This window comes from Falco biarmicus, chromosome 1 (genome assembly GCF_023638135.1).
Source record: "Falco biarmicus isolate bFalBia1 chromosome 1, bFalBia1.pri, whole genome shotgun sequence".
In the NCBI taxonomy this organism is placed as follows: domain Eukaryota; kingdom Metazoa; phylum Chordata; class Aves; order Falconiformes; family Falconidae; genus Falco; species Falco biarmicus.
In genome coordinates this window covers 35,781,240-35,808,794 of record NC_079288.1, presented here as the reverse complement: position 1 = coordinate 35,808,794, position 27,555 = coordinate 35,781,240, and the positions used below count along the sequence as shown (strand labels likewise).

The 27,555-nt window shown below is 43.8% G+C and overlaps 1 long non-coding RNA gene across 1 annotated transcript; it reads right to left on the bottom strand.

The window, feature by feature from the left end:
• Positions 1 to 7,468: 7,468 nt before the first annotated feature.
• Positions 7,469 to 24,669, bottom strand: LOC130156140 (uncharacterized). Its single transcript, XR_008824338.1, has 6 exons — positions 24,617 to 24,669; positions 21,766 to 21,834; positions 20,483 to 20,631; positions 15,773 to 15,905; positions 13,129 to 13,251; positions 7,469 to 7,636 (listed from the first exon to the last, which is right to left on the bottom strand). It is a non-coding gene; the product is annotated as an uncharacterized LOC130156140 (long non-coding RNA).
• Between the last annotated feature and the right edge of the window lie 2,886 nt (positions 24,670 to 27,555).

Here is a 27,555-nt window from a genome sequence, read left to right as displayed (position 1 = left end):
GCTATCTGGGTCAGGAAAGCACCACCCTTCACTCCCCAGGTCACCACTATGGAAAACACCTCCAGCAACTAAGTCAGCCCAGGACAACAAGGCTCCTACTCACATCCTTCAGTTGAACAACTTAAGTAGGCTGAATCCAGGTCCTGACACTAGTTATGTCTCCGAAAGCCTGTGGAGTAACTTGCAGCCAAAATGAACCACACTGACTCCTTGATCCAGCAATGTCTCTTTAATTCTCTATGCCTTTACACTTCGCCAACCACTGTGAAGACTGGTTCATGTTGGACTACATTTAATTTTCACTCAGGAAATCTTTCCCCATATATTTCATTATTTCATCACTGCTGTTACCATTCCTGTTAATGTATTTACACCCACCCTCAAAACCTTAAGCCTGGTGCCTTGCAGGTTACAATCCTTTCAAAGAATGGTATCTCTCAAAAGCAATGAGATTTGCCTGCTTAAGTTTCATGATTACAAGGTTATATGTGATACTGGTGCTCACCTACTCTTCTTTTTATCTTCCTTTCCTCTAGCCTCATCTTTCCTTGCCTTTACAGAGCACCAAAATGCCCCTGATCATCTAACCAACTCCCTGGAGTACGTTTCAATGAGGATCTATTTCTCACTTGAAAGAATTCCTTGGGTCTCCCCAGACTTGCATCTTGTTTTGTAAAATGTAAGTGTAACTGGCTAATTCATTAGCATTTCACTTGATAATGAGCCAATGATCGCCTTTAGGAAAAGCAGCAATGAACTAGAAGATTTCCAAGTTGGAAGAAAAAGCTAGAGAAGAAGCAAAGAAAACAGGCTTTAGTCATAAAAACAAAGTGGGGTGAATAAGATGGCATGGCAGTATCCTAAAATGCCCTCAGAGTTTATAAAGTAATCTTATTCCAGCACACACATCCCTCAGATGCCCTCCCTCTCCTTATCATCCAACTCACTCAACCATGTCACTGACATATGTACTTAGCAGCAGTTATCGTCAGTGGCACATAAATAAATGGCAGGTATCAAAGAATCAAGGTCATCAACTCGTCATGAATATTTCAGAGAGAAGCAACATGAAAAGCTCGAGTGTCCCAGCCTCTCAGATTTCCAACAGAAGGAAAAAAATACAAACCACACGCGCGCACACACACACACTATGTCTGCTGGCTCGGCCATCACATGCACGTAGTTCATTTCAAGGCAATACTACATATGTTCCAAGACAATCTGTCACATTTTAAAAATATATAAATATATATTACATATCTCCTCTGTATAATGTGCAAACTCTAAGCAGCTGGCAAGAGGGCAGTGGTGATTTAATGCAAGAAAACTGCTTTGCTGAAGGGGCCGGGGACTAGATAGCTTGGGTTGTAACAAGAAGCCTCTTTGACAAAGGCGCAGAGTGGCATCTTTTCACACAATTATATGTGGGTCACATTAACCTCTGCTGTGCAGGATTCCCTTGAGCTGCTTCTGTCTGCATGTTGCTGCAAAGAAATCAAAGCAGAAATTCCCTTCTCCCTCTCTTTTCACAGTATCGGGCAGTGCAGTAAAAGGATGGAGAGGAAAGAGGGGTTCCCAGCTCGTCACACAAAGACACCGGCTGCTAGCACGAGTTTCCCAGTGAACTCAGCAGCAAACTCCACACTTTAGGGCCCAGCAGTTCCATTAATGAGATATGTTAATCAACGGACAGATCTGAGATCTCAAGCTGTGTCAGTGCACTATAATATTTGGATATACAGCTATTTATAGCCAAAGAGACTTTGTGAAGTTTCACTTTCAACATGTACGCCAGACACTGTTTGGGAACTATTTGAATATTGTTCTGTGGATGGACAGACAGACAGACAGAAGGCAGACAGACATTTTTTCACAGGCTTTGGAGGTACAAATTTTCTGCTGTCAAGTACAGCTTAAATTTTCAAATGGAAATTTCATCAAAACCATCATAATTCATTAAACAAAGCAAACATTTCATAACCAAATCATCTGGGTATTCCACTGTTCTGGGTTTGCTTCTTTTTTTAATGTTTGCAGGGAATTTATTTATCAGACAACTCCATTTCTGGGAGTGCGGTGGCAAACTTTCAATGGGATTTAATTTCCCACTTTCTAGTGCCTTGAAAATCTGTTCTTTTTATAGATTTTGGCTTCTGTTTTTCCAGGCACCTCACCATATTCTTCATGGTACCTCTGGACTCAGATGGTTTAATGTGGTATGTAGCAAATGATCTTTATGTTCCATGGCAAACTGGATTTAAATGACAAGATCTTCTAAATTTGAGAAAGTGACCGTGGAAACCCTGCTTTCATTTATATTAAACCAGGTTCTTTCTCAATGAACTCATTATGGAAATGAAGAAAACGCCCCTTGCAGTGACAGCTGATACTTACACTGTCATTCAGCTCCAATTATTTTGTTCATTCACACATTTTCAATACCAGTGGGCTGCAAGGTTTTGAACTTGGAAAACACAAGAAGCTGCAAAACCTTTGAAGATGGCTTGAGACCGTGAGATAAGGACACAAATTGGAAGTGTCTGCCAAGACACCTAAAAGCAAAGATTAAGACCAACAATTTTAAAGGTATTTGAGTATTTCTCACATGTCAAGATCAGTTCTCATCATGGTCTGATATTAAAAAGTACACTGTGGCATTACCAGAATCAGTAATCGCTGCTCACCTTTCACCCTCTGTTGCTCATTTCCCTTCCATGCCAAAATGCTCTTTCCACTCATTTGTGCCAGGAAAACTCTGTGTGACCAGGCACTGAACCAGACGGAGGAACTTTTCCTGCTTTAAATAAACAAACACACTAAACTTTTTTTTTTTTTTTTTTTTTTTGCCAAGTTGCCTGGCTCCTCCCATCTGGTTCCCAACCACAGGAGTAGTTGTGCCAGCATAGCAGCAAGAACAAGAGGCTGGGAGACAACAATGTCTTAAACCAATGTTACCACCAAGCAATTTGTAATATCAAACCACAGGCTAAATCTCAACTAAAAGCTTTTCGGGTTCAAAGTGAACACCTCTATTAAGATGAATTAAGCAATTCACAGTGTTCAGAGCTGCAGTTTCTAATGTAGTTTAATTCTTTATTTTCAACACTCATCCCCGTAGCAAAAATGGCCTGAAAGAAACCAGATAGGAAGACCTGTGTAGACGAGGTTTTCTGTATATATTTTGTTTAATACAAAAACACCTCTCTGCACTGCAGTTATTACCATTGTGACTCTACTATACTGCAGAGATACCAGAACTACCTTAAAATCCACTTGTGCTGGTCCTGATAACCATCTAGTCTCAACAACACAGGCTCAGCATGGACTAATTTGTCCCGACAAGATTATTTGCAAATTAGGTGAGGAGGTCAGACAGCTGCCCTATAACCACATAAAAATGTAGTAAACACTGGCTTCAAGTTTATACCCTACCTCCTTTTTACACGTTTTTCACAGGGCATTCACTGCACATGCCCCCTCAGTGCCAAGTTTCACCGACTCTTAAGCCCAGTTTCAGCCAAGAATATGGTTAAATGCCCTGCTCAGGCTGAGACGGCAGGTGTGTACTCACCTAAGGCAGATGTCTTTCAGCTGAAGGGTATGAAATAGATCCTCAGCTGGGAAGACTCAAGTGTGGTGATGGTTAACTGGATCACTGGAATTAAACACAGGTAAAACTTAGGAGGATGGGAGCAGGTTTTGCCTTGAACTAACAAAATAATGGTTTCTAGATGTTTACACATCACATCCCTGTGCTAGATAGAAGAGCCTGTCCCATCTGGAGGGCTAAACTAGTCAGATGATGTTATTGTGAGAGCAATTTTGGATCACAATCAGAACATCCTCCTCCATTACGCTTTGCAAAGGGTCTGTCTCTATTTTGTCATGCAGAGGCATGAGCTGCCTGTCAGTGAAATGAGCAGAGTACTGAGGGATTTCCCACGCACCATGACCCCAAACCCACGGACTCACATGAACTCATTCCAGATGTCTCAACAGTTTGTATTGACATGTGGCATGAGCATGCCCAAATAACAGAAGGAGCCGGAAGAAGATTCATACTTGTCTTTAATTCTCAGCTTCATAGTCTATCTGGAAAACGCATTCCTGGAGCTTATGCCCTGCTCTGCATTTCTGGAATCTGGGAAGCACTAACAAAAGCAAGACTGCCTGGTTTGGGCCACTGCACACCCTATGAAAAACAAGGCACAAGGGCAATATACTACTCTTAATCTTACATGTATGTAGAAACGGTGTGTGACCACTAACATGGGGATGCATCACAGGCATATCCTACATGCCAGTGTAGGCAGACAGCACACAAAAGCAGGCACACACACTACACCGACCAAACCCCAGTGTATTCTTCCAGTACTGTCACAAGGGCAAGAAGATGCAGAAGTACTTAGAACAAGAATAAGAAATGCCATACTGTCTCAGACCAAAACCCAACCTAGCTCAGTACCTGATCTCTACCAGAAGGCATGGGCAGCCTGCTTAAGGTAGAATACAAACCTCACATCCCCTATGACTGATTTTGCCCTGTTATACCTGGCTATCATTTTAGTAATCTGCTTAAAGACTTCCTACATCAGGTGGCTAGCACAGCCATCGGTGGAGCCACTCTCCATTTACACATCTAAATGTTCTTTGAACATTTTTGTGCCTTTGGCTGCTGTATTCCTTGGCAATGACTTCTGCAATCTATTTAGCCACTCATGTCATGACTTACTTCCTTTGATTTGTTTAAAACTTACTACCTAGAGGGTTCTTCTGGTCCTCCTGACTCCAAAGCCCCCTCATGAGAGCTGTTCAGGAGTTTTTTCGGTGCAATTTCATTGGGAAAGGTCAGTTAAGTTAAACTGAAATTTACCACAGAAAGAATATGAGAGTTTCAAAAAGAATATGTTCTCAGGTCCTGCATGGAATCTCTTCTGCCACTCCACTCCACATCCTGCTTTTAGGATTACTGTGTGTAATGTGGGGTACCCAGAGTTTCACACTACTTGCAAGTATTTAATCCATGTATACAAAACTGAGTGCTTCCAGGAAGGCAAGCTACAAAAGTGCGGCCCAACCATCCATTGTACCTGAGCTAGTACACTCAGACACAGCGTGGAAGGCTCTGGTTCTAGTCCGTGACGTAAGGTACAGACCTGAGCTTTGGTTTCCCATCCTACAGCCACATGCCATCATTACTGGTTTATTCTGGGGTGATTTAACAACTTCTAGTTTTGAGTAACCATATGCTTGTTTTAAACTAGAATAGACATGAAACCCCTTTCTGCATCCCAGTTCAGTTCTCTGCACATTTCTTGTTCACTTGACCTTTACTCTTGAACTCCTACTTCCACAAATGTGCCTTTGCTGCTCCAGCAGAGATCTACCTGACTTCCCAAACTTACCTCTTCCCTGTACCTCCCTATCTGTTGAGCAGGCATGTACCCTGTTACTGCACTGAGGTCTCCCTCACGCAGATCCTGACACGTACTCTCTGTCCCTGACACCCTGGGTCTAATTCTGACAAAGGTAGATGGATGCAGTATAGATTTCTTCACCTGAGCCAGTACCATTAGGAAACCTTTGCAGCCAATAACAAGAAATAGAAATTTCCAGAGTGTGATTCAGATTACCCTGAAGTGAATCACTAAACTGAAATATGGATGACAGTGTAAACACCTAAACTCAGTTAAAAGAAATCATGCCTTCTGTCTTTGGTAAGACTCCTCTTGGCCACAAAAGAACATCACACGCTCCAATTAGTTCCTTGTCATTTTGGGTGCTTTAAAAGGAGTGAATACTCTCTTCCTATTATCCTTAGTTTCAATGGCACTGTCTTCTGACTCTCCTGCTTTTCCTCTTCCTTTTGAATGGTCTTGTTTCCTACCAGTCACATCAGCTGATATCTCACCAACCTACTACCTAGTAGTCCTGCTACCAAGAGCAGTCGTCTTGTCCCAGTAGAAAAGTGTTCTAACACTGTGTTACACTGTTCGGAAGCCCCTTTGTGAAAACCAGCTAGAGATGTTCTCAGCTGGCTGTGAGTAATTAAACTGAAATGACAGGTAGAGTTGTCTGCACAGAACAGAAGTTTCAGGTGCCCCCAAAATTAATTCAGATTTTTGGCACAAACATGATCTCCTAGCACCAAAACATAACGGCACACAAAGATAAGCAATTAACTTTACTAACTACTAAATCAAATCTTTGGAAAAAAGGTTTTTTTCACCACTTCAGGGGTAAACTAAACAGTTTCTGTAAGACTCCTGCTCACTAATTTGGGAGTTTCAAAGGACGTGGGGCAAGAAACAGTGGTAACATCCTGGGGCCTTCCCTGCAAACACCCCATGGCTTTCCTCCATCTCATGTATCTGAGTAAGAATCTGAACCCCAAATTCACCACTTCGGTGTTAAAATGGCCTGGGGATGGGGCAGTCCCTCAGGCAGGCAGAAGCCATTGTAATTCTAAAAGCTTTTTAGGTAAGCGGCTGAATTGGTTTCTGTTTGAGCAAATCTTACATATAAAGAGGTAGCCCCATCGGAAGGTGACATAACCCAGATGCCACAGTGACTTGACACTGACTTTACAGCACTCTAGAGAAAGGAAGCAACTTCCCCTTGATCAGGCAACACCCGGGACCTCTCCTGCATCACTGAACACTCAGAAATGCCCCATCCCACTTACCTCCCCCTAGACAAAATGAAATGTTGTCCCCTATGCATCATTCATCAAAGCCAGGCCTTGTAATTAATAGCACCATTTGTTCAGGGGATTTCAACAGGTACTGAAATCCAAAGCATCAAAGCATGGACAGTCTTGTTCTGGTCTGGCAGATATAAATATGCCAGGATGACTTTCACAGACATGTGACTCAGGAATCATTGTCCCTGTAAAAAGGGTTTTAAAGTGTGGAGATACTGCAAACTAGGTTCTCAGCTCCGGCACAGACGATACTAAGAAAGCAGTGTTACATGAGGGGGACCACATTTTTGGTTTTGCTGAGGCAAGACTTTGGGCTGGAATGGTGCTTCACAAAAATGGGAACAGCCACAATTACAACAAATACCAAAGATCTAAACATGCAACAAACTCGGAGCAGCGAGGTACAATGCAGGCCTGGTCGTGCTGCCTTTTCCTTTGGCAGCACCTTCCATCACAGCAGCAGAAACAAAGGAGCGGCTGCTGCGAAGAGGCCATTCCCCATATCAGAGGTTCAGTCCAGACCTTCCCAAGCCAGAGACACAGGACTTCCTCTCTCCTAGCCCTGCAGCACACAATGGCTCAACCCAGCGCAACATCTCAGCCTCCTTCTTAAAACTCCTCAGCTCCTCTGGAATAATTTTTTGGGGCCTGTGGTTTTTCAGCAAAGTGGAATTTAAAGAACAGAACCTTGGTTCATTACATCATGGCTCCAGTAATGTCTAGGAACATTTTGCATTTGATAAAATCTCCCCAGATTACCTTCTGAAAGCCTTGCGGTCAAGTCACGTGGCTGGAAACACAAGAATGATGTAAGTAACCACTGAATAGCTCATAGATCAGTTCTTTCATGATGCTAGCAGAGAAACATGGGAGAGGTGTCACTCCTTCTTCAAGGGAACGTGGTAATTAGCTGAAGTCAAGGAACTGCTATGCCTATGGAGAGACAGGAAGAATGGCTTGGAGTTAACACATGCTTAGTCTCACTTTGCACAAATTCTGGATCCTAAGTTGCTCACAGCGTCTACTTTCTGCATGAGTGTTGCCTCTCCTTATCTGTCCCTCTGTGTCTCGGTCTCCTCTGAGTGTATTATCCCACCTTCTGCCCGGGTGGTTTGAAAGCTCTCTGAGGAAAGAAGGTGGAAGACCCATCCTTCACTGTCAGTTTGTATGGTGTGAGACTTTGCTCTCAGTCCTGGTTCTTTCAATAGAGGTGAACCTTCCTTCAAGTCAGGATTCACGTCTGAAGCTTGGCTATATGGGTGCTAGGGTGGATGGTCACAGGGCATCCCCTCCAGTCTAAAAGGTTAACAGATCTTGCCTCTGTTAATCCCAGATAAAAATGGCAAAGCACTGGGAGATGAAAAATGCCAAGGATGTGAGAAGGATCTGCCTGAGGTAAACTTTTCCAAGAAACCATTACTTTAAAGGGAATCTGTACATTCTGCCTTCAGGAGACAAACAATTTTGTGATCTATTATTAAATGGATAAACCCTGTGCTTTGGTGGAGTGCTGTACCTTGCCTTCCAGAGACAAAGTGTGAACATTAAATCTTAATGTAAAGCTGTGTAAATACAATTTGTGTGTTTAATGATGCAAAGATGAGCAGGAGTCAACCTTAAAATTCTGACCTCAGTTGACTTCTCCCATGCCATTCAAGTCAAAGACAAATTGAGACACAAGAACGAAGAATTCTGATTCTGAGACTGTACTTAGAACCACTAGTTCATGCTGCTTCTCATCAGAGCAATGTCACCATGAGACTCTTATTCAACTGAGAAAACAGAAGTGACAGCAGCTCTTTGTTGCGATTGGCCCCTAAGCTTCCCTTGTCACACCGTAATTACTTAGCTGGATTGCTTTATTGCAATTTGGGTATTTCATTCGCAAGTGCATTTGGATGGCTAATTCAAAGTCTTGAAACCAGAGAAAACTACAGTGGATGATTCTCTTAATTAGGTGGCTCATCCATTTTGCTTGCTTTCTGTTACAGAATTAACAAAAGTCTTTATTTTTGCCTTGAATACTCAAAGGAATTGGAGGTTTTTTTCTAAGCACAAGAGTCAAGGACAGTACCCGTCCCAAAGAGCTGACTGCCCAGAACGGACAACAGGTAAGAAAAAACTCCAATCAGTATTAACACTAGCTCCTCCTCCTTATAAATCCGGAAACAAACTATGAGGAGGTGGAATGACTCGCCCGGCATCACTTCAGCTGAATCAGAACTCACAGCACTGGGTAATGATTCAAGCAGAAGACCACCCTTCCTCTTGAACAGTAGCTGGAGGTCTGAGCGCGAGTAGCCCGGCGAAGGAAGGATTATATGGTTCACATAGCTGAAGACTCCTGAATACCCTGAGGCTTTGCCACAAACTGCCTCCCCTCCACGCCTTGGCACAGGATCCTTGTCAAAGGAGCTGAAGATAAATGCTCAAGTCTGGTATTGCTCCCAGTGGCCCATCTGCAAGCTTTGGCACTAACTTCCTGGTAGGTGCCTCCCTTTCAAACTGGAATCCAATTTACAAAGCCTTTAATTTTAAACTTTCTCATCACTGACTTAATAAAACTAAATGACAGGTAATGGTCCCAGAAGCCAGGAACTATTAGATTCTTCTCAACACTAATAAGGACTGATCAGATGCTTGTGCGCTCCTTTTCCAGCTCACGAAAGCCCAGCTCCCCAAGGACTCTGCAACCGGGGGAGAAACGGGAAACCAACCCTCTCACAGGCAAGGGAAGAAGGGAGAGAAAAGGAAAAAAAAAAAAAGAAGGAAAAAACCATGTCAATGCGAACACTTAAAACTGAAAATGGGTAGCTGGGTCACTGCAGATAATGCCTGCTCTCTATCTGGAGTTCATTTGGGGCCCACGTGCTCGCTCCATTTCCCCAACAGGGCACTGGGGGCTCTCAGAGGCGCTACAGGCATCGTGGCTACACAGAGGCATGGAGCAAACCGGCTCTGATTTCTGCCCAAAGGCATCAGTGTCATACCGGTCGGGATGTCAGCTTGGGAGAATGTCAAGGCAGCAGTCACGGTGTGCTGTCACAAAGAGAAATAGATATCATTTCAAACACACAGCTCTAGAGAGAGGAGAGAGAGGCAGAAAAGAGAATCCCATAATGCACGTTTTTTTTTTTTGGGGGGGGGGGCGGGGGGGGGGGTGGGGAGAGTGGGACAAGGAGGCTTAACTCTGCTTTGGCCATACTGAAGGAGGCAGAAGTAGAGGATGCTCCGAATCTTTACAGCCAGTTTGTCACAAGGCCGGGAGGGGCAGGTGGCTACTCCAGAATGGACCCAATTCTCATCTCTTTGATACACTTCTGGTTAGAAAAAAAGGATCTGGAATTGGCCTCCACAGTGTATTTCCTGATTTAAGGAGCTCCTTGACCAGCACAAAGCTTTAGTCTTCACCTCTAGCACAAAGGAGAACAACGGTGGTGTGGTGGCAATGAACAGAGCTCCAGTGGTTTTCTGTCCTCCTCAACTTACACCTCCATGCTGTAGTGACAGAGGAGGCTTAAACCCCAACCTCATTCCTGCCCCAGCTGTCAGTAAAAAACAGGTCTTACAGTCTCCACATCCCAGGTCTGAGGCAAGCCTGGCTTACACACATCGCGTTACCCACTCTCCAGAGAAGGGTGGCTATTACACTTGCATCTTCCCCCATCACAGAAACCCAGCGAAGTTCCTTAGGCATTCTTTGGAGACACTCTACCTCATCTACCTCTTATCCCGGTGACAGAAGACCACCATGGCATAGTCAGGACTGCAAAACACAGCATCAGACTCTCCTCCACCACAAGACCATGCTGGCACAGCTCCTCCCTCTTTGCTTCTCTTTTTGTCAGTATTATCTGGCTTTTGCTGTTGTTTCACTGCTGTTCAGGATGGTATTAGATCTGCTGCTACTTCTCTTTCCCAGACCACACTTTTCTCATGCCAATTTTCTATCCTTCCATGGTTGCAAGGGCATTTGTCATGCAGCACACCCAGCTGGAGAGGAAACACTTCTTTGTTGGAGGGGAAAGAGAGTCTTCACTTCTGTCCCTTTCCCACGGCTAGGAGGAGGACTGAAGAGAAGAAGCTATCCATTGTAAAAGAGTCCCTCAGACCAGCTGATATCACTGCCCAACAAGGAAAACAAGGTCCACAAGAATACAGGAGACAGCTGGTGACAGTCCAGGAAGGAATTTCAAGCCAATCCTTTTGGCTAGGACAGAAGAAGAAATGAACACAGGAGGTACTTGGGGTTTAACACAAATCAAGGCTAAGGATTAAATCTGATGGATGCTGCCAGCTATTCTCTTCAGTTTTGGGGTGCCAGGTGGTAGTAAACCCTGATCACTAGTGGCAGCTGTCACTCTTACTGGTTTGAACAGATAAAATTTCATGAGATACCTGGCAAGAGTTCTGTCCACAGAAAACAGTGACAGTACCACAGTATTCCCAGTATCTTCCTCTAGGTTTAGGTAATTATTTTGAAAGCAATAAACACTTTTCATATAACACCTTTTAGTGTCACGAAAACGCTATCCAAAGGCATATGTATTTTAACAAAAGGAAAGGGGATGGAGTTAATTATTGAGAGAAACATGACATTTCCAAGAGCTAATTATTCCTCGTTCCCCGTAAATTATTTGCTTTTTGCCCACGTGCAAAAAGGGAACAGCACCAAGGAGTCTCAGGCTTCATCTTTGAAGGCATCCTAGTGGAAGGCCTGGAGACAACACAGCAAGCTTATCTTATTACCTCCACCGCTGCTGTCTGTGTAGCATTTTTGATATACAAAGTCTGTATCACAGAAGGCTCTGGAGCCTGTTGCAATATAATTAATGTGATAGGAAATCTTGTACTGGAGCACAGCCAGGATTTTCATCACACTCAAGCCTCACTCAGTAACCACTGGACTTTCCATTCCTCCCTCAGCCACCCACCTTATTTGTCTTTGCTTCCCAATTCCTCTGAAGCACCTTTTAAACCCTATTGACATGATTGTTAGCTATAGTAGCATGCAGGATCTACAAAGGGCTCGCTCTGGAGCAAATTCCTTGCCTGCTGGCTCATCTCTAGCCTAAATCAAGGCTCTCTTATCCTTGCATATGACACTAGCTCATATAGCCTTAAAACCTCTCACTTCCCTATTCCCTTCAGACATTTTTAAACTTGAAGTGGTTCCTCCTTCCTCACCCCTGTCCTTCTTCTCCCAAGTCTGGCTTTCCACATAAAATTCTTTCAGCTTTTCTGAACAGTGAGAAATCTCCCAAGACTGCATTATTCTGGTTACCCCATACTTTGCCCTGTACTCTGGATCTCTCTGATAATAAGGTGCATACCCTGTACATTACAGCTGTAGAAAGAAGGGGGATTTATACATATGGCCTCTTCCAAGTGTAATACACAGGCCTGGATCCTCTCCCAACATCTGCTCTTAGTCTGGACAAAGGGAATGAAAGATGTTACAAGGTTTGTAGCTTGTGTAAGAAAGATCTCATGAAGAATTGCAATAGCATACTTCTAACCCATGGGAAATGGGTATGGACAACCTCTTGGAATGAGGTGTAGCCTTGACAGGGATGCTTCATCTTGCAACACTAGCTCTTTCACTGCACTCTTTACTAGTAAATAGCAAATAGCATTTGTATTGCTTCTTACCGCACCACAGTGTTGGACAGATGAAAATCTCTGTAGCACATAACAGATAGGAATAGCAAAGAGGCTTGCTGCATCCAGACAATAAATGGACAGCAGAGTGAAGAAGAGAAGCTGGTGTCTTTGTGTCTGCGGTTATGTATTTATCTGAATGTTTTCTTACTCTTTTGGGAAAATATGAACGACTACTTATGTTCTATTTCTACCTGTTGGTCACCAATGGGTTATACCAGGCTGTCACCACAAGCAAAGTGCTGGTTCACTTCATCCAAAATCTGCACCCATAGGGAAATGTAAGCAACTCCTTGCTGTAGTTTTGGTTTAACCTAGCTCTAATGCAACCCAACCCTTTTCACTAATTATACTTCCCTGTCCCCAGATTTAAAGGATTTTTGTTTCTTATGAGAACACCAATGTAACTGTGGATTTTCTTATGCTCCATGTAAGGCCTGTTACTCAGAAAATCTCAAAGGACCATCATGCTTTATGTCCCTGGCTTGGGTATGATCATATTTTACACTAGAACAAAGCACATGGTAAATTCCTGAAGTCTGTTAGTCAACTTGCTTTTCACAGGGTAAGATGACAATATAGGATCTACTATGAGGCCACAAGTTTCACAACATCTAGACCAAAAAAAAAATGCCTTAGATGCCCAGCTCCCATGGGAAACCTAAATATCAGCCCTAATGCATCTCAGGTGGGGAGCCCAAAAGCCAGAGTTACTCTAAATCTGTAACTGAAAGTTTGGATAACTAATTCTGTTGGAGCTTTACCTGTGTTTGGCATCCCTGGATATGCCCTCTTTGTCCAGCTGATAGTTCTGTCCTCATGAGATTTCAATGCTTCAGACACTCCCCCAGGATTTAAGCTTGTTGGAGCAGTATCTGTGTTTGGACCTGCATGAAGAGTCCATCAAAAAACTCTGTAAATTCAAGATGCTTGAGGTGCCCTGAAGTTCCTGGGTGGGAAAACAGAAGTCCTCACCCTGCAATAAAACTACGCAGGAGCAAACCAAGGACAGCAGGACTTCTTTCATAAACACTGTTGATCTTTAAAACAAACATTTCTCAGCCAACCTCCAGGCTACGTATTCCATCTGTCACAGAAAATAATGGCGAAAAAGGGTGTTTCTGTTTTGATGGAAGAAGAGCTGAACTGCTGTCTTGATTCTGCCACCGCCTCTTTTTTAGACTCAGGGCTAATTGTTCCATTTCCAGACCTCAGCTCCCCATTTGTAAAAGAGACAGAGCAGCTACAAGTCTCTCTCTCTCTCCTCCTCCTCCTCTCACCATTCACTGTCTTGTTTATTCAGGCATTTCACAGAACTAACTAGCTAAGACCTAGTGCAATGATTTCATCTGGGATCTTATTGGAGTGGCAAATAATAAATAATAAGAGAGGAGCTGTCTGTCCCAGCAAATTGAGAACAAAAGATGAGATGCTGTAATCTGGATGAATATAGAATTATTCACCCCCATGCCATGGCCTGTTTGACTTTAAGAGAGCTGTGCAGCATATGCACAACGCAGCTGGATTCTGGGTGTGAAGCACAGCCCTGAGAAGAGCTTTGCAGTGAGTATTAGCAGCAGAATCTCACTAGTTGTTAAAAGCTGTGATCTCCTCTTAGACTATTATTTTATTAAGGAAAAGCACATCTCTTAGAAATCCCCATCCCTGTTCCCCTCCTGTGACTTTCCTTCTTGAGTTCCCAGGACTATTTAATAAGGCATAGCTTTCAAAGGAGCAGAAGCATGACCAGATGGTCTAGCAAAACAGATCTTGTAAAAAACGAAAACTTGAGATGCATATGTGTCCCCTCGAAACAACTCTAAACATGGATTTTGAGGTGCACCATTTAAGGAAAGGCCGAGGGCCTGGATTGCTTTCTAACTGATATCTACCCAGTCACATATATGACAGACACTTATCCTTTTCACTGCTTGTTGTCTTTTCAAACCACACAACAGTGTCATTGTTCAGATGGCAACTTCACAGCAAAAGGCGATCGTCACATCCCTCAGCTGGAATTGGCTGCAGTTCAGATTTCAAAGCCCAGAGCAAGGTTTTTTCACTGAAGCTTTTCTTCTGGGAGCATGCTGACAACCCGAATGGCTTACCCTCAAATGTGCCAGGCCATAATAAAATCACCAGTCACTCAGGATCTTCTCCAGACCAGACAAAGGTACTGCAAGGGCAGGCAAAACAGATGCCCTGCAAATACCAGAAATCATGTGGTGTTTACTAGGACTCTCAGCCTTGTTCCTGCCACTCAGCTGGACCAGCTCCAGGCGTTCAGGGTTCACACTGGACTGACTCCAGATTAAATGACAATGTAATAATTTATGTGCGTCTCCATGCTTTGGTTTTAAAACCTCCAATTAAAAGGGTACAGGGACACAGTAATTTCCTTGCTGAATCAGACCTGTGGGCCCGTTAACGCAGGATCCTATTCATTATGCTGGAGAATGGAAAGTTGACAACATAGCACTCTCTGCTCTGGTATTTGGGAAATTGTTGCTTTAAGAAGGATGACAAAGGAAAACTGAATAGTCAGGAGTAAAGAAAAAGAAAATCTTGCTGAGAGAAACAGAGAGCTTCTGCAATACTACCAGAATATTTGTAATCCATGCATGGCTCAGCCTGTGTGTTTCTAACAGCACTGTTGGGATGAGGAAAAGAATGGAAGTTCCATTGGGTACATAATTTTGTACTTTCATTAATTACTTGTGTTTTGTTTTGGAAAAGAACCCCCAAAATCCCAATATTTCATCCACAGTTTCATTTTGGACCCACTGAAATATGTTGGAGATGTCTTATACACAACCAAATACTACTAGAAAAGGAAGCAATAAGCAAAGAACTCATGTGGAAAGATAAAGAACACCTAAGTAAAACCTGTGGCTTCAACTGTGTCAGGTTCTCCCCCCTACTATTCCTCTGAAGACAAAAAAAAGAGCCAAATCATTGTGATTTCATCAACGATTTCAGTTTTGCCAAAATGACACTTTCCAATGGGAACCAGACTATCAAAGTATTTCTGAGCAATTCTATGTACAATAGTTCCTAGAGAGTATCTATGTGAGCTGTGATAATTAGGACAAGATTTTTAAAAATATGTAGCTGTGAGAGAATTCAATGCTTGGACATGGACTGTAAGGCCATGTGACTCCTACCACTCTGTTTTCACCTTCAGCTTTCAAGATGTTGGCTATGGACAAATACTACTTTGTTGTCAGCCAAGATACTGGGCTTATTATAGAGGAAACACATGTATCAGACAGCATCTGCCATGAAACTTTTCTTATTCAGTCTTGCTTAGCTGTTTTCATCAGCACAAAGATGACAAAACATAAAGGATATTTATCTTGTGTAGATGTCATTTAAACTTCTATAAATGTGACCAGAAATTATTTTTACCAGCTCAGGAGGATCCTTTTTTGGGAAGATTTTCAGTGCTAACAGCTTTTGCTTACATGAAAAATACTGTGCAGAAGTACTTTCTCAAGGCACGATAATAACCCAGCTGCCAGTGCCAACCAGCCTGAGGAATCTGAGAAGGGAATGAACATGTAAGTGTTCGTGCTGGATGGTCAGCTCCAGGACAGTTTGAAAAGCAGTGCTGTGCAGCTGCCTTGCCTTTAGAAGGAGCTTCTTCACAAAATGCTTCTTCCACAGCTATTTCCTACCAGTGGCAAGCTACTCCTGGCCTACAGCAGCACTGAACTGCTTCCTCCCTCCTGTCCTTGCACTGGCTCAGCTCCTTGGCCAGAAAGCAGAGGTGTAAGGCTATTTTCTATCTCTCCTCACTCTTTTCCCATCCAGAAGCTCTTTATAAGCATTCCCACCTGCTCCTCCACATTCAGATACCAGGTTGAGATAGTATGTGTAGGAGTATATTTGTTATTCCAACTCCCCAGAATAAGTGCTTTGCTGGACTTGGGCTGGTTGGTCCTGAAGTACAGGGAGATACTAAGACACAGAAGTATCATTCCTATTTTCCTCAATATATTAATTTTTAAATTTTCCCAGTCCTTTCAATCCTCTTCAAACTTTCACTTTTGGTCCTGTTTATAATTTGGCTGAGATACTGCCAGCTGTTTACCTGAACTCAGCCGGTCCGTTCCTATGAATTACCCTGGCGCAGTGAGTCCAACCAAATGACACGTTCCCCTGCCGGCTGGAAATGGCTTTCATACATGACTGAGGGCTAGAAAGGTCCTTATCTCTACACTTCAAAGAGCCTCCTCCCATTTGACAGCTTGGTGTCTCCCCCTGGATGATGTGAAAATCTTATTCTCAACAGTTTTAAGTCTTTTGATCTTCATAAAAGCCAGGTCACAGAACGTTTTACCCTGTATGTCTTGAGGAATGCCATAAACCCTGAGCCATTGCCACATCAGGCCTCAGTACCTCTAATCTCGCAGTATTTATGAGCTCATAGTTTCTTTGAAGGGACACAATCTACTTTAAAATCTTGTATTAAAATCAGAAATGTCATTACCTGTGCCTGCAATTTACATTAGTAAAAGAGGAATAAAATCCATAATCTACTACTTTTTCCTCCCACCAGTCCAACTTCTAGGTCATTTGCATTTACGTCCTCTCCAGTAACAAAAGCAGATGAGGGAATTTCCAGCCAATTTCATTCTCTGGGCAGTGCTGCACATGCCAGTACCACATTGCAAACATTGTGGGGGAGTATTTTAATGTAAATAAAGATAGCGTCTAATCCAGCGTCTTTAAAATAAATGCATGAATCCATTTCTTTTAGTAACATTTTGTAAGTCTGTTAAAAATTCAGGACACAAGCTCATTGATGACTTAAGAAACTCGTATTAAAATTCTTATGTTTAAGAAACTCAGAAGATCAAAAGCAGAACGAGAAGGATTTATTTCTACACACTATTACTGCATCTTCTTTTATCTGTCTATGTGTCAGTATTTCTGAAAGTGCTTTTCATCACCTTGTTATCTTAGGGCCTGATCTCCATCCATAGTACTGAACACCACTGAGGTGCCGAGGGCCCTCACAACTTCACTGGTGATGTTTTGAGCCAATAGACCTCAGCAGGCCTGAACAGATTTCATCCTTGCCAGGTCTGGCCACGGTGTCATGTGTACTGTCAGTAGCTATCACCAAAGATATCTTTCTGCATTTTCTAAAACAAGCCAAGTCACAGAGAAAGAGGTAACATACCCTGAGACATTCCTGAGTTGAAGAATTCACATGGCACACTTGAAGGAATATGCCACAGATATAAAATCAGGCTTACAAGAACTCAAACAAGAAATGGGTCTGTCACCAAACTATTACCACCAACTCTAGAAGAACTAAAAAAAAATATATCTTTTTTTCTTTCCCAGCTTTGTTATCAGTGCATTCCAGCATAGATAGAATAAAGGCAAAAATTGTTTATGTAGCCCCATTTTGAGATGTCAGAAATCAAGCAAATATCCCACCTTTTCTAGACCTGCCAACCACGCAAGACATGCAGATACTCGAGCCTTGCTCTTGTCTGTTAGAAGAGGAAGATCAAACTCTGCCTCCCTCCCCACTCCAAAAGAACAGTGAATCATGAAACTCGTGGCATTTTTACTATTTAAGTCAAGCAGAACACGGATCTTCCTTTTACAAACTGTGTCATGGAGTAAGTTCCCTCCTTCCCACTCAATGGATACGCATACAGAGACAGAAGGGTTGATTTAGTTTATGGCGATGCTTCACATTTCGTGGGGTATTCCCCATACCTCAACCACAAAAGTGACAACAAGCAAGTACATCCCAAGTCATGGGGGAAAAGATGATGAATGTAAAGGGAATCTATTGGAATTATGTTGCATTACAAAGTAAGGGAGAAATGTTTCCAGTATCATTAAATTTGTCATTTATCCAGTGCATTTGTCCAGATCATAAGAATCACATCAGGGAAAACAACAACAACAAATCAACACAAAATCAAATACGAAGGGAGAAAGGAAAGGCTGATAATACTAACACTACCTAAGAACTAAGACTCCCCAAGATGTCAAGTTTGACAGCTTCCTTTTCCTTCCCTTTGAAGGTAGGTTAAGGCAAGTAATGAAATTTTATACACAGTGCAAAGACAGGGAAGGGAAATAAAAACCCCCCAAAAATCAAAGGAAAGAAAAAAAAATCACAGGGCCTATGGGATGATGATAGAAAACCCCATACAAACGGTATCCCTCCCCAGCTGTCAGAGACATGAAGGCACCTGGTACAACCTTCATTGATAAAGGCTCAGATCCGTATCATTACGAGACAGCTCCCTGGGTCTGAGGCCTAATTTATGATTTTCAGATTGCCAGCTGTGACATAATTCACTGGGCAGCAAGACTGAGGTCAATATACGTTTAAGTAAAAAGGTTTTTCGTAAGCCTGTGGGGTCAATCAGGAAAAGCTGTCATTATTGGATGGGAGGGAAGACAGGGAGAATGGATGGGCTGGCAGGGGGAGGAGAAGTGACCAAGCAGTCAATTCCCGTTAAGTAACTAAGACCATTTTATTGCTAAACAGCAGTCTAGCAACAAAGCACATCCTGGAGCATGTGAGCTAAAGGATCTACTGCTTTGGAAAGAATTATTGTACCAAGGCTCCTGTCCCTTCTTCCCCATTACCCTCCTCCCAAATTCAGCTAGGACCCAGATTCAAATCCTTCATTCAGAGATGGAAGATGCACAGTTGAAAAGACCATTAAACCACCTGAACAGAGCTCAGTTCAAGCAACCTAAGGGCCCTGTGTACAAGGGAAGCACGACACAGGCCCTGCCCATGCCCTGCACCATGGCTTCAGCACCCTGTGGAACCTGAAAGGTAAGGCCTTCCAGAAACTGATGTTCCCCATTTTATTCACACCTACCTTGCGGCTGCTATGATGTCATTTACTGCAAGACAAAACGCTTTACTCAGTAACTATATATTCATATTTAAGCTGTAAGATTCCTTGTGGATTGTTCTAGGGAAAAATCACGGCATCTAAACCAACTGACCTAGACTAGCTTGTACCCACTCCTTGAAGGAAAACATCCTCTGGTGTAGACAGGGTTAATGACATGTTCCCTAGCCAAGTCTGAAACCTGCAATGTGCGTTTCTGACCCAAGTCAGCCCCATATATAAGAGAAGACAACTGGTATCTGTGATCAGGCCTGACTTCCTCAGAAAACTGGATCTAGCAGATCATGTTCAAGATGCCAAGATGAAATTAAAGCCAGACTTAGCAGACTAGAGTCCCCCCTGTTCTGCCTGCACCACCCCAAAGCAGCTGAGCCCTTTGCTTAGCCTGAAAAACTTCAACAGAAATAGGCCATGGAATACAGAGGAACGTGTCCTGTTTCAGCAGGGAGGGTGGGGAAGGCTGCCAACGGTGAGTAGGTAGTTTCAATAGCTTTTAATACTTGTATGGAAAAACAAATCGGTGAGAAGAGTTCAGAAACAAAGATAATCCAGCTCAAAGTGCTCATGGCATGACTACAGACAGAGGAAGTAACTATAGAAATCCATCTTCTTGTAGACTGCCTACAGATAGAGCTGGTAGCTGGAATACAGGCTCCTGGTAGGATGTAGCTGGCTGCCTGCACAAAAAAACCTGGGAAGCTGCTCCGCAGCCAAGCAGGCCTGGAAAGCAGTGTTGCTCACCAAGATTGTACCAGTGCTGTTCCAGAGAGCATGGATGTGGCCATCCAGTCCAGCTTGGTTTGGCACAAGAAGGTGGCTGCATAAACAGCGGTCAGAATGAGATCCAAAACCAAGACCATTGCTGCCACAAGAGAAGATGGCATGACACAAAAGAGACAGGCCGCCATGGGCAATTAACTGAGGCAGGGCAAAACAAATTTGTTTGCTTTCTAGGTCCAGGCCACGACTGCTGACAGGGCTGGTGAGTCCTAAGAAGGCACTAAAGGGGAAGTCCAGGTTTCCTCCGTGAGCAGAAATGTGTTTTATGACTTTTCAATTCTAATGCAAGACCTCACTCTGACTCACCACATAAGCTGGTTACTGCTTATACTGTTTCAAATTTACTTTCCCTCCAGCAAACTTCCCTACACTGACGTTAATTTCTTCTCCTTCTTTGCTGCTTGAATCCATCTCCTTACAGTACATAACTGACCTTTTTTTCCACATGTTGAGGGTTCTCTGCTGTGTGTATGGGATGCCAAGAGCCTCCTCCAGGAAACTCCTTGCTGCCCACATTCTCGTAAGCTTCTGCAGCTGTTTCTGGGGGTGCTTCTGGTTTTGTTCCAGGTAGATGGGTCATTTCTGTAACAAATCAGTGTGGAAACAACACTTCCATAAAAAGATTAGGCATATTAAAGAAAAATATCATGTAGCATCCATTTCAGACACAAGCTTTCTTGAGAAACAGGTATGGGTTGTCAGTTCAGGCCTCTGCTTTGAATAACTGAAATGTAAAGCAGCATATGGGGGTTAGAAGCATTCGCTTTCAGCATGGGACTCAGGGACCCAGCTCTTGCACATTCATGATTGAATATTAGATACACCTACCACCTCTGGGCTGGGCACCGCCATTACACAGTGTTTAGGTCAGACAGACTTCAACAACTCAGCTGTGAGGTGCACACAAGATTCAAGTATTTTCCTCATTATTATTGCAGAGGCCGTAAGTGGCAAAAGCAGCTCATGTTTTCTCCTGGTTTCTAACTTGCGGGAAAGCTCGTTATCAGCAGGGCATCCTTGAAACAGCAACCAAGAGCATTAACTTTTAATATTTAATGTATTCCTCAGGCTCTGGGAGAGCAATGTGAGAAATATCCCGTAAAAATCTATTAGTGTTAATAAAATACCACCCAACAGGTTGTCCATTATCAGCAATTAAAGTTTTCAAAGCAGGTCAGATAACTCTCTGGAATGATTTGTGTGGCCTTTACATCCGTTCTTCTCCTTCTGCCATTTTTTTTTCTTTATTAAACTTTCTCAACTATTTTTTTTTTCCTCCCTCCCACAGCACAGTCTGAGCCCTACCCAGTGAATTATAGCACTAATGAGGTGTTTATACTCTCTGCCCATCAATCACAGATGTGTGTGAGTGAAAGCGCCAGCCGATAGTCGGGAAGTGCTGCAGCCTTTGCTGCAGCCAAAGGAATATTAGACTGTAGCTAGATAAATCCCCTGCTCTTTTCCTTTGTTGCTCTTAGCCTCAGGGCAGGAGCAAATACACTCCATCTGATTTTCTACCCAGCATAAAAACGGGGACATCCTTGTAGCTCACATATGTAACCTCTGTCCCTCTCACTTGTCTCACTTTACCCTTAGCAGCAGCAATGTGTCCCTGGAAAGCGACAACCCCAATAACCAAAGGAGCAGCTAACACAGGGTGCCATCAAATAAGGCAATAGCTTCCCCTCAGTCCTCCTATTTCAATGCTTTTCTCACCTTTTCCTTGTCGATGTCTGGCCATGAGTCCCCAGAAGACAGATCTGCTAATGTGCTGATGGTGGCACCCTGAAGGACCAACACCAAGACCATAATTAGAAATTAGTTAAGACTGGTTTCATTTTGTAATAAAAAAAACCCCAACCAACAAAAAACAAAACAAAAGCCAGACTTGGATTTTTAATAGTGAGGCTTTGGCTTTCTCACTGGTAATGAATTCAACTTAAAGAAAATTAAAATTAATCTAAATGAATAAATACCCATGTTTATGGAGGACTCAACTATATTTACACCTACACAAATGGAGTAATTAAATAAGGTCTCTGTGGTCTCAATTTAGCATAAACTGGCAGAGTGGGACTAATTCACGTGATGCTCACAAAGAACTCCTCAAGGTATGCCTACTGCAGCCTCAGAGTTCCTAGGGAGAAGACAAAGAGCTCATGGCTGGTGTCCCTGGCAGCCTTGCACAACCATAGGAAGTCCCCTACATCATCTTTAAAAAAGGGAGTTATGAGCAGAAAGAAGGAGCTACAGGGACTCAGCCATGGCTGGAAGGATGAAAATCAGTTCTTCAAAGCAGCTGCTTCTGTTCTAGTTCGACAGCAGGATCCCTGCAAAGTCGAGCACCCCACATGCGCTCATCACGTTAAGGGAGTCCAAAGCTGTGTGTGCAGCACTGGCAGCCTCCTGCCCAAGGAGCTGAGGTTTTAACCTCACCCCAGCACGTATTAGGGTGGAGCAAGCAGTTTTTTCTCATCCTGTTGAATGATTAGTATGTAGGGCTTTCATATTATTCTTAAAGAAAATTATGTTTTCACTGGAATGTGGTTGACCTTGATGGTGCTTTTTGGAGCAGTATCCATGCCTGCCCCCTCAATTTTTACAAAAATAGCTCCCAGCCATCCCATCTTCTCCCATTCCCACCATATTTACCTCTTCTCCTCCTGATGGGATCCTGTTCTATCCCTTTCTCTTCTCTGGCTTCCTCCCCACATGCCCAGGTGCAGAGCCGTGAAAGGCAGTTCTCTTTTCTTGCTCCATAGCTGCTCACCCATCGATCGCCACATTGCCCCTGAGGACAATGGCAGCCTTGGGGCCACCACTTTACTTCATCTGGGACAGGAGATTTCTTGTCTTTCCCCAGGTTCATGCCTAGGGCAGAGATTTTTAACTCTTATCAATCTGTAACTCCCTACTACTTTTGTAAGGAAGCCACAAGTCCTTGCACAGCTGATTCACATCTACTGGCAGAAATCATGTTCTTAATTACTTCTAATGAACTCTTTCCCAGATATCCATCATCCCCTCAGTCTGCTGGTAGAAAAGCTTGATGGAATTTTCCAGTGGAAATAAAAGCCTTTTGTCAGCCCAACTACTGGGTCAGCTCCCCATAGGAACCTGCCACAGACTCTGGAGGAACATCTCTACTGTAGACTGGGATAGCTCACTTTCTGACACTGTTGATAAGCACATTGATAAGCCACACAGACAACATCACCCTGCGGCCCTACTGCTTTTGGGGACTCAAGCAAATGCATCTGAAGGTAGTCTGGGTGCCTTGCCCTCCCACTCTGTCTGCTGGATAGACATCTGAATTTCTTGGTAGGGAGGAGGAACGAGAAGGGCAGAGAGGGAGACAAACACTGGTTTTTGTGGTAAGCAGCGGGGAGGGGGGACTTGGCAGCTCTTTGTAGCAGAGCAGGAAGTCTTAATACTTGGAGCCAGTTGACTAACCTCACTGGTGACCTTCCATCGTAGGCGCCAGTGCTCTCACACAGGGGAAAAAAACAGAAGGAGAGAAAGAAACAGAAGCTGAGAGAAAATGGTCCAAGCAATCACTGCAACACAGGGATGAAAGGGACACCACACTCCAGTCATTTGGTAATGATATCTATAAACATAGGGGGAGCACTGGGAGGGGGACAGCAGACTCACTACCCTGATGCACCTCATAGATTCCATTTCTGTTCTTAAGGGTTAAGTTTCTATTTATGCACCAAAACGAGTGGTTGGATTTTCTCAAGAACTTGGCATGTTGAGAAAATATGGCTTTGAGTGTCCCAAGGGCTATATGTAAATCATGGGGTAGGTGTGTTGTGCAGTCTCAGTCCTGAATCATTCAGACTAGTGACATGACCAGAGAGCACTACAGCTCCCTGACTCACATGCCCAGGATTCCTTCCTATGGAAACCAGAGCGTGGGAGGGGAGAAAACAGAAATGGTGCACAGCCACATCTCACATCTGGGAAGACAGAAGACAGTCCTCAACACAAGAGTTGGGAAACACTGAATATCCCACAGTTTAGCTAAAGCCCCAGGGAGCTACTGGGTGAGAAGTTCCCCTAAGAACTCAAGTTCTTATAAATCTTGTCCTCTTCTGACATCCCAGGTAACAACAGGACAGAAAGAACAGGGATGCCCTACTTCACAATGTTCATGAATGAGGCAATCTCTTCAAATATGCTTCAAATATTCTTTCTGTTGCTAGAATTGAGTACTCAAAATATAATTTGTCACTGAAGTATTTTAAATATCTCTTGTACCCCAGTCTTCCTGTGTACAACTTATTATTTGTTGTTAAATTTACACAAAGACATTAGCCGAGTTTAGCAAATCGTTTCCTTCCATCACAGAAATGCAGCCATCTCCAAGGATGAATAAAGTAACCACTTAACAACACAACTTCTACAGTGGAAAAATACATACTGATTTTTTGTAGTGCTGATGATGCCCATGCATGTTCTGAGACAGTGTGTGCAAGCATGTTTGAGAGACATCCCACAAGCTCCTCTGGTGAATCTTAGCACCCCCAACTCCCCACCCCGCCTGTCTGCCAGAGCACTCTACCTTGTAGCAGGGTCAGCAGAGAAGAACGTGCCTCCACGCACACTACAGAGCCTGGGAAAGAGGGGGGAGAGTGTGGGCAGCACGGTGGTTTATGGGTAGGAATTCCATGTTTAGGACAATACTAGGACTCAGCTGAAAATCATTAAGTTTGGTCACTTGAGTGCTTTTGAAATTCATGCCCCAGACATGAGTCTGAGGCAGCCCTGCTGCAGTGACTCATGTGGCGAGCACGTAAGGACCATACTGCACAAGGACTCATACAACAGAACCAGCTGTGTAAGGTGTAAACCAAAAAAAAAAAAAAAATCTAATTAAGAACACCCTTAAATATGTCACGTGTGACACTGGCAGTGTTACATTCCACTTCATTTCTCCTTGCACTGTAGCCAGGATGGCAACACATATACCCTCCAAAGTCAACAAAGGCTTTTTGGACAATGCCCAAGAATCCGTAAGTTGGGCTTACTCCAGCAAACCTAGGGAGAAATGACCAGATCACAGCCAAAGGTTGTATTGCCACAACAGTGGATAAGCATGGAGCCAGCCTGGGCAAGCCAGAGTGAAACACATTGATTTTATACTGCCAATATAGCCTCTGTGAGACCCGCTGGATTTCCTCTGCCTGTTGGATTAGACTACGTATGGAAATCAGAGCCAGAATGGGAGCAGGGAGAAGAGAATAAGGGGGAAATCACGCCCCATAATTTTAATCCTCTAAAAGGTAGGGATTCAGTCCAAACTAATTGTTTAAGTTCACTTTATATTCAATGGAGAAAGAAACTCCTTGCCAGAATGGAATTTCTCTCATCTTAAATTAGGTGGGATACGTGTTCCTCCTTACCATTCTCTGTTAAGAAGAAAGTCTGGATACTTTGCTTAATAAGGCTAAAATTAGGTGAGGTGAGTCCTACCCAGGCGAGTGTGACACGTGAGCGATGGAGCCAGGAGTGCAGCTTCACTCCCTCGTGCCCTGACATACCGTCTTGTTTCTGCCACCTTTACTCACGTCGATCACCACCCAACCCCTTGAGAAATCAAGGCAACTCCTGACATGAGGATGCCAGAGAGTGGCAAATTGCAGGAATTTTGGGAACACAGGGATGAGAAGTAGTTGGCATCACAGTTACTTCAAACATCTCATGCCAGTCTCGTGAGATGGGGGCAATTTCTCTTTAAACTGCCTATTTGTCACATTTCTAAGCTGGATGAATTAGCCGGCCCTGGCATTTCTCCCGGGGCAGCTGAGCTTTCTCCCCAGCTTCCTCTCACTAATGGGCACAAGAGCTTGAGCCCATGAACCCTTTCTCTCCTTCACCTTCGTTTGCTCTCTGCTCCCCCAGCACACACAGACCCGTGTTGAGCACAGCTCAGCCATTCTGTGATGGAAAACGAAGGCAGCTGCCAACACACAGGGCTGCCGTCAATTCCTGAGTGCAAAGGAGGTGCAATTCACCTCCTCCGTGCCAGGTTACTCCAATTCTGCTATCCATGACATCCCTGGCCTTGCTCAACAGCTTCAAGCAAACTGCACAGACTTGCACTGATACAATTAGTCTGCCTCAGTCCTGGAAAAGGAGAAACCAAGAAAAACTACACTGAATCCTGCCTCTTCCAAAAGCTCACAGTTTCTTTCTTTTCCTCCTTCCTTCATTTTTATTTCTGTAATTATTATTCTCCCCCTTCTTTTTTCTTCTTCCCCCATTAATAGGGGAAAAAAACAAGCAAGAAAACACAGGCAGCCAAAAGCTCATTAACATACTTGACCTTTCTGAAGAAAATTAATTCTAAATTCGCACATACCGGCTGTGTTGCTTGGTTTTGTCAAAACGGTGGCATCATTAGAGAGGAGAAGAGATGGCTCAAGGGGACGGGGTGTCTGCCACCTCAATGGAACTTGCACCGAGTTACTGAGTGCTGGCACAAATAAAGCAATGACATGGGCCATTCTGTCAGCTTTTCACATGAAATTAATCTTCGTTTCGTTGGCTGTGTAAATTTTTATCACCATGGAGTGGGGGGTGATGAATATACCAAAGCATCCTGACAGCTATGGCCTGAAAACTCGAGATGGTCTCAGCATCTTAACCACAGTGGTGCTGGAACAATTCTCTGCCCCTAATGTTCTCCCCATGTGCGTGCACGCGTGCGCGTGTGCGGGCGGGTGTGTGTTTCTGTCTGTACGTGTGAGCGATTCGCTGACACTCTCTTTCGGCTTGAATGTGCTGTGGCCTGGGAAATGCTTGGGGTTTGGATTTCCTGGCTTGAGGGCAATGGCAAACAAATTACTGCTTCTCTTTCACTCTCCCAGTCCCAATCCAAAAGCCGGTTTGGATCCCGGCATGCTTTGCTGGAGCTGGCAGGATTTCCTAACTGAAGATCTTAAAGAGCAGCTCTGCCTTCTCCTGTGGCTCTGTAGCTTGTTGTCGCTGTTGTTTTTAAGGTGTATGTCATGTTGCAGTCCAGGTAGGGACATGACATTGTTTGCTGCTAGCAAGGATGTGAGAATAACACACACCTCTGCAGCGCCGCATGCACATTCCCTCCTCCCCAGACAGCTCAGAAACACACACGCACATTCACAAACAGATGCACCGACACAACCACGCACCCAGACTCACCCTCCCAGCTATACACCCAGGCCAACGGGCAGCACAAGCATGAAACTACCTTCACTGCGCACGGAGCACAAACTGCCACATGTGAACCTGCAGACATCCCCAGGATTACCGCTAACTCTGTGCTCTATGCTTTATAGGAGACAGATGAGAGATTTAAACCTTAAGTCCCTATAAGGCAGCAATACAAATCTCATAAAGAAGCTTGTCTCTAAAGCAATCTGGTTGATAATGGCCACAAACAAAATCACGGAGGGTTGGCTGAGATGAGTGACCAGGCCACTATCACACATGCTGCACTTGGCATCACTCGCTAGTCAAGGG